The following is a 14547-nucleotide window of genomic DNA, read 5'->3' on the forward strand; positions in this document are numbered from 1 at the left end:
TCTCTGATCCTCCGCTGTTCATGCTGTCTCTCTCTCTCTCTCTCTCCTAGAAATAAATAAAAATATTTAAATAAATAAATAAATAAATAGTTTTTAGATCTAATTCCTGTATTTTGGCATATGGCTTGGTGAAAAATGACAACAGAAATGACGATTTACCTATTGAACAAAGTAAAGCATGAAATATGAATGGGAGAAGGGTAGGAAAACAACCAAACAAGATCATAAGAGAAAAAAAGGAAGCAATAATGGCAGGAAGAATCATTAGTCAAATCTGGTTTTCAGTAACTGATGTAGGGAGTAAGGAAAGTATTCACAAATACATTTATTTCTCAATAAATGAATATAAATGTAGTTTTGTTTATGAAATATATATATGCATATATTTGCAGAATGATAATGACTAAGGAAAAACAGCATGATATTTATAGCCCTGTAGACCATAATCTGACTGCCTTAAAGATCTGAACAATATTATTGTTTAATACACAACCCATCTGGATTTTTAAATTGATTTTCCACTAGATTTTGTGTAACTTTCTGTATTCTTAATGATTAATTATGTACACACATACAAGACATTATTTCTCTCTTAGAAATGCCAGAACTATTTTTTTAATTTCCGTATGAGACCTCTGAATAACATTAAGCACAGTGTAAAATAAACATAAACTTTTAACTCAAGTGATTTTAATTAAATTATTCCTATTTAGCCTTTTTCCTTTAAAATATTTTTATGATTCAATAGGACGATATTCTTTAGTTTCTAACAATTACTAAAGTTCTAATCCTCTCAGATTGTATTAATGCTAAATTTATTACGTAAGTATGACACAGCTTCACGTATGCTTATTTGCCTTATTTATAGAACATTGTAATTGAGAATACTTGACTTGAATATCTTAATCTATGCTAAAGATATTCATCATTAATATTTGATTTTCTCTTAATTAAAAAAATATTGAACTAAAATGAAAAAAAAATACTTCTATGTAATTTAATTGTGCATACTGCTGCAATAGGTAATTAAACATCTGGTTTTTTTAAAAGCAATAAAAATGACATGAAATAAGTCCTTAGCTAAGAGAGTACTATTTTAAAAAATCAATTATTCCCTGAAACACAGAAAGCTGCTTTTCAGAAATTACAACAAAGCAAACTGCTGGTAACCATCCTACTGTATATCCATTTCTCAAAATAGTACAAGCATTTTCACCAAAAAAAGCCAAGTCATTCATTATAAAATGCCCCCGAGGCATAGATTTTCTCCAAGTGAGCTTCACATTTTTCCTTTGCAAAGAAAATCAATTTCAAAAATAAGGAGAAATGCTTAGCAAGAACAATTCAGTTGCTTTAAGTCTGTGTACTGACTACACAGTGTATAAACATATGGATATTTGAATACTATTTATACTTGTAATTTAAACAGTTGAGCAGATATTTTTACTGAATGTTTAAATGCATAGGACATTTGCAATAGCATTTATTGTGTACCATAACCATATACTGCAAGTAAAATTCATATAATAACAATTTAAGCTTTTCAAATAATAATTATTCAAATTCTGTATGTAAGTACAAGTGTGTTATGAAAATGAATGATTACATAAGATGGCCCATTATAATAGAGTCTCCTCAAGCTGCATAACCTTCAGAATAGCTGAAGTCAATCTTCTTAAGTATTAGCATTTCCAAATAAGCACTTTGTTCTTTTAGCAGTGGAACAATATATTATTTTAACATCTGTTGAGAGTTAATGTCATTTATCTTTTACAGTTTCACAGATAACATTTCTGAATATTGATTCAGAAAAATACATTTTTTACTTAAGTATATGGACAAAGTTGGACAAATAAAAACAGGCTCATTAGATGAGTATTGCAGTCTTATCAGAGGTTACCTTTCTTAGTATGTAAATTAACCCACACAAGCAGCACCTTCTGAATAGTGAGCAGAACATTTTGGATAGTATCTTCCCAGGGAGCATGTCTTCCCTTTGCACAATACTCAACTATACATTTTAAATCATATAAAAATTGTCATTATTCAACTTGGGATTGGTAAACACAGTCTTCCTACTCTTTCAAGTTACAAATTTTTTTTTTCTTTTGAGTGTTAGAATATCTAATCAAGAATAGCCCATGATACCACACAATTACTGTGATTGTAAGTGTTGATTCATGTATAAGAGTAGCCAAGCTTTTTGAGATCTTGGTTTTTTGGGAAACACCAGAACTGAAACCTACAGTGAACACATTATGTTTTTTTAAATAGCTTCACATGTATTTGAAGCTCAACATAATGTGGGGAAGTAAGTACTGTCAAAGATTACTTCCAAATTAGAGATGAGAAGCTGAGGCTTAGGTCACAAGGCTTGTCAAAAATTAAGTTTTATGTTCTTCTACATCAGGAGAAAACTGGGGAGACTGGGTGGCTCAGTCAGTTAAGCGTCCGACTTCAGCTCAGGTGATGATCTCACGGTTTGTGGGTTTGGGCCCTGCATCTGGTTCTGTGCTGACAGGTAGCTCAGAGCCTGGGGGCTGTTTCAGATTCTGTGTCTCCCTCTCTGACCCTCCCTCTCCTGCTCATGCTGCCTCTCTCTCTCTCTCATTCTCTCTCTCTCTCTCTCTCTCTCTCAGAAATAAAAACAAAACAAAACACATCAGGAGAAAATTGAGCTTAATCCCTTTGCGTTTATAATGCATCAACACTTTAAAATGTGTAGAAAACATACTTGGCTGTATGTATTTGAGACAAACAATAACCATCTATCATTATAGGCATTTTCAAATGATATTGCATATAAAAGGTGCAAGAAATCCATTTGACATTGTTTATGTGAGAATTTTTGTAATTAAACAGAAGGAATGTAATAAAGAATTCAACTCCATATTGGATACCTGTTGACTCAGATCTCAAGCCCTACAATTACCCCTTTCTCTGGTGTCCCAAATCTGGGAAGGCTTGGGTGCGCCCTCCTTTGTCATTGTCAAGAGGTTCAAATTATATAAAGCCTTGACTCTTCTGCACAGAAATCCTCACACTTGGCTCTACCCCAAAATGAGTATAAACACCAAACTAGTTTTACCTCTCCAAAGAAAGCCTCGTTATGTATATAGAACTTTTCATACTTCCTTGGTACATGTGTAAAATCCTTAGCATTGCTCTCAACCAAATTTTGAGGAAGGGGTTTATCTTACCTCTGTTAGATATCCAAAACAGTGTATTATATACAAAACTCCTATTAACACCCAACTGATCAGTCACAACTTGTAAAACTCAGAGAATCATTGGTATGTATATGTCAATTTCCATTTTTTTTCTTGTAAAGAGAATATACATTAGTCAAGTATATAATCCTCTTAGGGTTTATGTTTTCAGGCAAGGGGAAAAAAACATCTTTTTGGATATATGAGATTCGATACATGTATTTTTCTTTATTTCTTAAGCTTATTTATTTGTTTTGAAAGACAGAGCAAGAGAGGGGCAGAGAGATGGAGAGTGAACATCAAGCAGGCTCCACCCCTACGACTCAAATTCTTTCATGCCCAGCTGTTCACCTCTGTCTGCAGGTCATACTTACTAGAGTACTCTGAAGCTCTAACCATAAGCTACCTGGAATTGATAACTACAAAGATCATATCAAACTGACAACCCTTGAACTTCCTTCTCTGTGCTGTGACAAATGTTTCAGTTTATGCCATTTACTTAGAACACTTGCTCCTGGCTCAGCCTCCACCTGTCTGATTTCTATATTGTCATCAGCATGGTGGGGTAATAGAAAAATTTTACTCTTGGATTAGCTTGAGAAGTATGTGGGGATCAAGCTTACAAGCATGCTTACAAGCATGCAAATGTATGCTTAAAAATGTTTACATTTTAGAACCTCCTTATAATCTTCAAGGACACAGAGATTGATTCCAGATTTTTACCTTAGTTCTTCAAAAGAAAAGAAAAATATAAAGTGTTTAAAAAAGAAAAAAATTCTTAAACCTTTATTTTCAAAGATTTCAACTATAAACAAAAACGTTTTCTAATGAGTAATTTGTTGCTATAGTTGATTTTCATACCCTTCATAATGGCTCGCACACTGATTTTCTGAAAAATTTCTAGGTTTTTGTCCAAGTGTAAAATGGTAAATGTATTATTACTTTTACTTAAAAGATATTTCCTTTTAACATACAGATACTTCTTTTTAATATGCACTTAATTGTTGTAGGCTATAGCTTTGCTGTTATTTTAACTTTATTACATTATTTTCCTAGAAAGTCATATATAAAACATCAACCCTTTGGCATGTGTTGAGGTTTAATGTTTGGCCTAATACAGAGTTCATTTCTGTAAGATTTCATGTGTACTTGGAAAGAATGTGTACTGAAATACATACTTTTATATTGAAATCTAAGTATATCTAATAAGGCAGTCTAATGACTAGTATTGTTTAAGTCTTTTATTGTGTTTTGTCTTGTTAAACAGTTTCTAGTGACAGTGTATTAAAATTACTAATTGCAAAGGCTGATTTATCATTTCTCTCTGTATTTCTATCATTTATCATTTGATAATATTAAGGTGTCCTAGAATATACATACTTAATAATAATGAATATAGCTTCTAGTTTTATAAATATTATATGTATAAATTATTTAGTCCCTTATAAAATTTTGAACTAAAATTCTAATTTTTACAGATATTAAAGTTAATGCCTCAAAATACTTTGGTTTATAATTGCCTAGTATATTTTATTACATCAATCTATTTTCAGTCCCACTGTGGGTTTGTGTCTGTGTTAAAATTTCCTATAGACAACATAAAATTATGTATTGTTTTTAAATACTATGTGAGAGTCTTTTAATTGGTATGTTTAATCCACATACATCTATTATAAGTACAATTATATGAGGAACTGGTTTGCTATATTTTGTTCTTTTGGTGGTTCCCTCTTCTCTCCCTCTCTCTCTCTCTTTATATATATTTATATATATACACACACAAATATATATACAAATATATGTATATATTTGTATTTATTTCCCCATATTGATTTTTAAATTATCATTTACTCCCTTTATAAGAAATATGCACTCATATATTTTTGTATTTAACTCCCTCTCCCCATTATTTAAAGAATACCTGAAATTTAGCTTTGAGTTTTATCCATATACTCATTTTTTTCTTTTCCTTTACTTTAGTATGTCTTTTGTTACTAATGTTTATGTATTGTATTCTTTTTACTTCCACAATCTTTTATAACAGATCATATGTTTGTTTTGTTATTATCATAATGCTTTAACTGAAATTGTTTTTATTATGAGTATTGTGAGTTTACATGTGTAAGAATATATTTATAACTCATATTTGAATACAAATTTGTTTGGATATAAATAGTCTGTGTTCAAGATGATTTTCTGCCATTAACTAAATTTTAATTCTTCATTATCTTCTTGAGTACAGTGTTTTGTCAAGAAAATCTACTTTAAATTTATTATTGAATTAACCTTCTTTATGGATACTTTTAGTTCAGGCATTTTCAAATTTCACTATAGTGTATCCAGGTCTTGGTTATTTATTTTATTTCCTGTTTGGCATTTGATGCACCATTTCAAACAGAATTCATAAATTTGAATCATATATCTTCAATATTTCTTCAAATGTTTCTTTTTGAAGAAAGGAAATTCTTTTTCATCTTATATGATTGCTATTATCCCAACACTTGCTCATATTTCCATACACCTGATCTCTTAGATTTTCTTTCTTATTGTCTATTTTTTATCTTTCTATTCTGCCCTCATCATTTAGTTAGATCTTTGGTGATATTAATTCCATCTTAGGGTATTTGATTAACCACTATAGGTTTTATAAATTAAAAGTTCCAAATGGTTCCTTTGAATAGTGTTTGGTTCATGTTGCTAACATGCTCCTATATATATATATCTAAATATGTGTGTGTGTGTGTAGTGTGTGTGTGTGTGTGTGTGTTTCATTATGATATACATATATATTTCAGTTTGGTGCCTTTCTTTTAAGGTAATTACAAGTTCATTTTCTCTGGAGATATCAGCTACTCTGTAGCAATTTATAATAGAGAAAGGCCAAAGAAATACATAATTCTGTTTTTATCCTGAAAAGTCTAGAAAGAGGCTCAGGCATCAGAGAAAGAATGTTAATTACTTTCACTCATTGCCATGATAGCACAAACTTTACCTTAAAACAGGAATGAGGAGAGGCAGTCTTAAAAGATTAAAATTAACCAACACAGGGATTTGGGACTAAAAGTGGTTAGAGGAATAAAAGCTCAAATTTAGCTTGTCAGTCTGCATATGTGTTTTGTTTTTCTTATGTTTATTTAGTTTTGAGAGAGAGCGAGGAGAGAGAAAGAGAGTGCACAAGGGGCGGGGGTGGGAGGTGCGCTGCAGAGAGAAAGAGGGAGACAGAATATGAAGCTGACTCCAAGCTCCAAGCTGTCAGTTCAGAACCTGATGTATGTCTCAAACCCATGAGCTCTGAGATCATGACCTGAGCCAAAGTCAGACACGTAAGCATTTGAGCCACCCTGGAACTCCAGTCTGTGTATGTTCATTAAACCCTCACTGAAGGAGAGATATGACGCTCCTTTCATATAACCTAGGGTTCTGGGTGGCTACTGCTGTTTTGCTACAAGGCAGAGACAGGCAATAACTATTCTCAGGCAAATCAAGGGCAAGGGAAATGTTCAAGACAGTCTTCTGTCTCCAAAAGAATTCTCTTGTCTCCTTTCTCTCTTTTTTTCTTTTCTCTTTTCCTTTCTCTTCTTCTTTCTCTCTCTTTTGACTAACTCTTGGAAATTATGTTTCCCTTTCATTTTTTTAGTGTTTATTTACTTTTGACGGGGGGAGAGGGGCACAAAAAGAGAGAGACAGAATCCTAAGCGGGCTCTGCACTGTGAGCACAGAGCCCAACGTGAAGCTCGATCCCCCATGCTAACTTAAGATCATCACCTGAGCCAAAATCCCGAGCCTGAGCCCGATACTTAACAGACTGAGTTACTCAGGCTCACCCCTTCTTTCATTTTTATACTTTCCTCCATGTTGATTTTGAAACCCATATTGGAAGGCACTACCAATATGGTTTAATAATATGGTTTTTTTTTTAATTAAATTTTATCCTTGAAAACCAAAATTATCTATATAGATAGAACATTAACATTGTTCTATATTCCACCATATTTCTACCCTAATTAACATATTTCTACTATTACAGGATCTTTTCCAGGAAGAGAAAACTTACAATAACCTCATTGTTCATTCCTGGAATTTCCTGAAAAACTCATTTAAATGAATAACAAAATGTTTCTCTCTTCAACTGATTGCATTAAATGACTGTTGGGTCCCCAAGACTCTTCAGAATCCTCACCTCAAAATCCTCATTCCTTATAATTTCAAGTAGTATAATATTATAATTACTACCTAATCCCAATAAAGACCCTGGATAAAAGACCATCCTAAACCTGACTCCAAAACACATAAGTGTTCCAACTTCGTTTTCTTCCCCCTTCAATATTACAAAGACTCTCAGTAGTATTCTCCCAGGCCTCGGTAAGAATAATCTCAGGTTTTTTCCATCGACAATTAATTTAATGGTATTTTTTGGAAAGCCAGTATTCAATAACTTTGGAAGTTCAGTGAGCTCCAGTTGAGACTGTCATGGCCCACGATCCTCAAATTGGATCCTCTTCTGAAGCCTCTTGAGATCCCTGACAGGACATAAGTCTTCATGTCCATGTAACTTTGCAGTCCTCCAGGGCCACATACTTACGAAGGCTCTGTGCTTGGTTTAAGGCTCTGTTATGGCTGTCTTAAGTTTCTTAACCATGTTTGAAAAAGAGACATTGCATTGGGCCTCACAATTATGTAGCCAGTGCTGCCTCTCTATCAGTAATGTTTCTGATTAAGAGTGAGATAGGTAAATTTCTGATTTATATATATATTTTTTGCATTATTTCATTGATAAAGCCAAATGTGACTATTTGTCTCATGAATAAATTAATAATTTTAAGAAGCTTTTGATTATCTGATTAAACTTGAAAACATTTATCTTTAATGAAAATTTGCCTTATTATTAACAATTTTGTTATTTGTCCCTGTGTATTCTGGTCATTTTCTTGTTGTTGTTGTTGTTGTTGTTGTACAACTAAAAGAGCAGAAGTTCTTGAGAAGTTCATGGAAAAGAAAATAGGCAGTTTTCCTCTTGGACCCACCCAGCTTCCCTGATACCAGTTGCAAGTAATAAATCAGTTGTTTTTCTGGGTTACTGAAATGAAATGTTAGGTCATCTCTTCAATGATAAACACCACAATGAGCCAGAAAGCCAAAAACCTAAATGGCCTATAGTGTTTTACTGAAAATAAATGAAGCGATTTTTAAGCTTGTATCTTTTGGAAATGATCTTTTATAAACAAACTTTCACATACAAAGAACTTGACAGATTTTCATTGTATATCGTTTTTGCAAACACTTTATTTTGAAAAAAATTTTGCAAATAGAAAATTAGGACATTTAAAAACATAACGATTCTCCCTTTTTGGTAATATTATGCATCACAAAAACTATCCTGTGAGAATTTTTAATGGTTTTTGAATAAAAAACTTAAAAAAAAATTCTAATTTGTTTCTCTCTTGCCCAGATTGTGCAGAAGAATCTAAAATGAAACACAGAGATTCAGTAGACAATCACAATATTACAACCCAATGCTCTCTAAGACTGATTCCCCTCTGCCCTGTCTTTGATCTGAAACATAATGTAATGTTAATTCCTAAGACACTCTCTAAGTTCTTTCCAGTTTTAGTGAGCAGAATTTCCCCAGTTGTTAAGTTGTAAAGAATAATGCTGGATTTTATTATAGCTCAGCATGCAATGTATGTTTAACCATAAAATATACATTTTTGAAAAGATATAAGCCTTAGGGTAATCTATGCTTCTTTTCAGGACTGTATATTAATAAAAAATAATACCCAGGGAATTTATAATACTGATGAAAGAAACTTTGCAATGAACATAAGTAGGTTTGGATACTGTAAAGCAACTGCTTGTAGAGTATTTCTCACAGAGTTTTCTAAGACAGAAATGAGTACATATATTCTGTTTCTTGAGTTAAAATACAGAAGCAATAAAATACATTAATACCAAGTATTATTAATTCATTCTTTTGTGTTTTTACGTGAAAAATGAGTTAGAACATAAGACCAACACATCTCTTATTTAAAAAAAAAAAGAAATATAGTGGGACACCTGGGTGGCTTAGCAGGTTAAGCATCCGACTTTGGCTTTTTGGCTCAGGTCATGATCTAACCACTTGTGAGTTCAAGCCCCATGTTAGGCACTGTGCTGACAGCTCAGAGCCTGGATCTTGCTTCCAATTCTGTCTTCTCCCTCTGCCTCTGCCCCCTTGTGAATTCCCTCTCTCCCTGTCTCTCAAATACAAATAAACATTAAAAAGTTTTTAAAAAATAAGAAAAGAAAGAAAGAAATATAGCAATGATGAAGTAGTCTTCCATCCACAAATTAATAATATTAAAAAGATTTATTTTAACTACCTTCTAAAATTAAAAATCAACATTCCAACAGTATAATTTCTACTTGATAAATAATAAAGATTTATAATTTATGTAGAAGAAAGGGACTATGCAAACTGCTTTACAGGCATTATCTTAATTTTTTTTACAACAACCCTCTGAGTTACATAATATTATTATTATTTTAGAGATGTAGAAATTCAGACTCTTTAAGATCAAACATGTGATAATAGATAGTGGGATTTGAAATGTCTGCTCCCAAAGGCAGAGCCCTTAACAACAATATTATAGTACCTCCCTGGGAAGCATATAGACAGTATCATCTAAAATATCCTGTCTGTCCCAGGACATACTCAGAATACAGTATTAATGATAACTGTAGCCTTTATTTCCCAAGAATATATATTTTGAAATCCAACTAGAGATAGCAAGTAGATGCTTATATTGCTTTGTGGAAATAAAATGCTGAAATTCTATTTCACATTCTCCTTTACAGCTAATCATGGAGCATTTGGGAGTCTCACTCCAGAGCACATTGGGAATTTGTTTGGTATAGGATTATCCAGTAAAAGAAGTTAGATTACTAAACCCAATGAAAGTGATATAGCGTTTGCTGTCTAGATGGGATTAAGAAATTAGGAAAGATAACAATTAAATGAATAAATTTAGCAATCCATTAAAAAAAGAGTGAGTGTCACACACACAAATATATATTGCACACACACACCCCTAAAATCTTTATAGAGACAAGAATAAAAATCTAATAAGAGAAAGTATCTTAGAGATAGTTAAATTTACCATTGTTATAAACGAGAAAGCTCATGTCTTAACACTCTCCCTGCCAAATCCTTCACACAGATGTCAGATCTGCCTCCACAGACTAATGCTTGATCGTCTTCCATCTTTCACAATCTTGACTATCAATACAGCTTTTGCAATTCTAACTCTATCTGTGTCTGCTTCCAAAAGACCCGACTGACCTGGGGACTTCACAGTATTCTAGGCGCAGGAGTAAGCACATGATGTGAAACTGATTGCTGTTTTCACTCACATTGTACCAAATGCAGTTCCTCCTCACCATCACCACCCATGAGTTATTTGACCATTTCGGTTTTCTGGTTTTTGGGAGACTATCTTTTGCTCACCTCTGTATCATGGCGCAACTCTAAGAACGAAAAAATGATAATTGCTTCTTACGGGAATAAGTTTCTCTAAAGGATTAGCAACTGGCATCTTTTTTTAACAATTGAGCAGTTATAACCAAAAAAATTGTATGATTAATCTAGGTCTTTTCTTTTAGTGTAAATATGAAATCACAGTTTATTGGTGCATGATCTAATACAAATGTGATTTTTTTCAGATTAATGTGTACCCTAATATCACAGGAAAATATATTTTCTCTCTTGGTACAAGTTATAAAAATCACCTGGGTAAGCATCTCTCATATAGAAAATTGTATCACTAATGTAGGATTACTTATTTTCAAATGCTCTGTGTTGTATAGAGACTATGAAGGGCTACGAAGTTAGTAACTATTTACACTATGCATCTTTAGCAAGTATTTTTGTTTTCCTTAGATATGCAATTTTACATGAACTATAGTCATAGTGACAAAATAGAAAATCCAAAGCCTGGAATATTAATAAATATTTATCTGTGAATAGGGTACTAGATAAAAATGACAACTTACTTCAAAGAAATAATAATCAAATCATTTTCTCATGTTATTTTAAGTATATTTTCTCATCTGAGTATATAACTGAACAGTCAGCAAATTCTGCTTTCTTGAAATCAGAACCTCAGTGGAGTTTTATAGGTGTGTGAATTTTCTGATGAGGAATTCTATACATCCACATAATTCCTGTCGTTAAAATAATAAAAATCTGAAACCGAAAATGCAAAATTTTTGGAAACATTATAATATAGTTATATAAGATGGTTATATAGTTATATATAATTATACAGTATTGTAATTGATATAATATATGTCAATTATATCTCAAAATATATGTATCAACTGGTATAATAATATATATTGGCATGTAATCTTCAATAGATAAATCAAATTAAAATGTATTTTCTCTTTTATTCTGTAATTACTCATTATAAAATTAGTCATCAAATGGAATACTGAAGAGCATGTCATTATTAAATCATTCCCAGAAAACATGAATTTTTTTTCTTTTTTAAAGAAAATGTTGAGTATTTTTTTCTGTTTTCTGTGTGTGTGTGTTTGTGTGTGTCTAGCTATATTTTACATTTGCCAGACCAAAACCAATACTACAGTGAAGAGAAATATGAAATTCTCCTAACATATTTTCTCTCCATTAAGAGTTACATATTATAGAGTTTATTAAAATTCATCTCTGTTACAACTGTACCATATTGACCTTTCAGCTTTATTTCCCTGTGGTCTATGGACTATATAACCTTCTGTTTGGTTTTATTATGAATTTCAAGATTTTGTTTGCATTTCACTGTTGATGATGACTCAACGCTTTATAACTTAGAGTACTCACTCAATAAATTAACTTTAATTTTGGGGGCCCCAAAGTGGCTTAGTGGGTTAAGCGTCCAATTCTTGAGTTTGCCTCAGGTCATGAGATTGAGCCCCACATTGAGCTCTGCGCTGGGAATGCTTAAGATTCTCTCTCTCCTTCTCCCCGTGTCCCTCCCCATGTGCACTCTCTTTCTCAAAAATAAACAAATGCATAAATAAACAAATATAATTAATTATAATTTTTATTTGTAAATACGATTTTTTATTTAGCAGACATAAAATGTTTTATGCCCCCAAACAAATATCATATCAACTATTTTAAATATTGAAATATGTACAATGAAATGAAAGTAATTATATTATACATTTCTTCTAACTTAAATCTACAGGATCGGGGCACCTGGGTGGCTAGTTGGTTAAGCATCAGACTTGAGGCTCAGGTCATGATCTCACGGTTCGGTTCGTGGGTTCGAACCCCGCTTCAGCTCGCCTGAAGCCTGCTTGGGATTGTCTCCCTCTCTTTCTCACCTTCCCCCGCTCACACTCTGTTTCTCTCTCTATCAAAAATAAATAAAACATTTTTAAAAATGTAAAAAAAAATTACAGGATCAATAAGATGTCTGTGCTTGGTAGAATCTCACTCCTATATTTCTTCAGTTCAAGTATTTTCCAGAATTGCTGAATTCAGTAAAAGAAACCTAATGTCAGTCTGTTCTTGTCCTCTGGGAAATTAATCCAAATGGATAAACTTCAAAGTAAAAATGTCTTGAACTTTGCCAACATGCTCTTCAACTATGCACTAAGTATAATTACTCTCTAATCGTTTCCCACTTATCTCCTGCTGGCTTATTCAGGCCGAACAATGCTGATCTACTTGCTTTTCCTCAAACTCTCAAGGCTTGCTTCCCCTTTGGGATTTGTTGACTGGCCGTACTCTGTACTTGAAATGCTCTACTCGAAAATCTTCAATGCTAACTTCTTCATCTCTTCCAAGGCTTAGATCAAATGTCACATTTATTTATAGTTACAGTAATTGTCCCCTGTTAACACTTACCCCTCCCCCTCACTTGCGATTCCCATTTCCTTGCACTGATTTTATTATCCCAAAGAACTTCTCACTTTGCAACATAAAATATAAGACTTAAACTGATTATTTTTACTGTTTATTTTCTCTTTTACACACCTAGAATATAACCTCCATGAAGCAGATATGTTTGTTTCTTTTCATCATTGATATATCTTAAGTCCCAAGGTAAGTGTCTGGCACAATAGGCAATCAATAAATATTTATTGAACTAATAGTATAGAAAAAATTATGATCAGTTCATATTTTTCATATATATATTATAGATGGAAGACAGATTGTGTATTATCTACTGTATGTCAAGTACTATGCTATTGCTGGAGTATAATAAGGAAGCAGACAGACATGGGGCTGTCCTCAAATTGAAGTGACTGATTAATATATTTGTGAAAAGTCTTTGAAGAAAAAGTGCTTGGACACTCTGGATACATTAAAGAGGGGGAATCACCTAGTCTGGGGGAGGAGGACTGTGTGAAGAGAAGGCCTTTATAAGAAGTGATATTTATGCTAATTAACATTTTAATCCTGAACACTTCCATATATTATGCCAACGATAAAATAAAAATGCTAGGTTATAGGAGATTTTCATCAATAGTAATGTACTCAAAGATAAGCAGCTTACACCCTACACTTCTGGTTGATCTCTTTATCAAGAAGTTAGTCACATGGGCCCACTGCTCTGGAAGGAGGCTGGACCATTTGATCATTTTGCTGTGTTTTGAGCCTTCCAAATAAAACCAAAATTCTTAAAGTGTCAAAACAACAACGACCAAATATCCGAAGAACAGGGAGAGCAGATTTCCTCTAAACTATGTAAGACATATTTTGAAGCAATCATAAATTAGTTGGTTTAGTATCTGTGAGTGGATAAGCAAATGACAAATGAAAGAAGAGAGACCCAAGTAATACGTATACTTGGATAGAATTTTGACCAAAGTAGTAAAAGGAAGGACATTTCCATGTAGAGAGCTGAAAAAAAATGGTTTACTATATAAAAGAAAAGACAATATTGGTTTCTTACCTATCATCATGTATACAAATTGTTATCATATAGACTAATACTTAAATTTTGAAATGAAAAGTATGATTGGTAAAAAACATAGGTGAATTCTCTTAAGATAGTGGAGTAGACAAAGATTTGTTTTTAGAATCAAGACTTAAAGGGGCGCCTGGGTGGCTTAGTCGGTTAAGCGTCCGACTTTCGCTTAGGTCGTGATCTCGCGGTTCGTGGGTTCGGGCCCCGCGTCGGGCTCTGTGCTGACTGCCAGCTCAGAGCCTGGAGCCTGTTTCAGTCTGTGACTCCCTCTCTCTCTGACCCTCCCCTGCTCACGCTGTCTCTCTCTCTCTCTCCTAGAAATAAATAAAAACATTTAAAAAAAAAAAAGAATCAAGACTTAAAAAAAGCATTGACTTTAA

This window comes from Crocuta crocuta, unplaced genomic scaffold (assembly GCF_008692635.1).
Source record: "Crocuta crocuta isolate KB4526 unplaced genomic scaffold, BGI_CrCroc_1.0 scaffold21, whole genome shotgun sequence".
Classification (NCBI taxonomy): domain Eukaryota; kingdom Metazoa; phylum Chordata; class Mammalia; order Carnivora; family Hyaenidae; genus Crocuta; species Crocuta crocuta.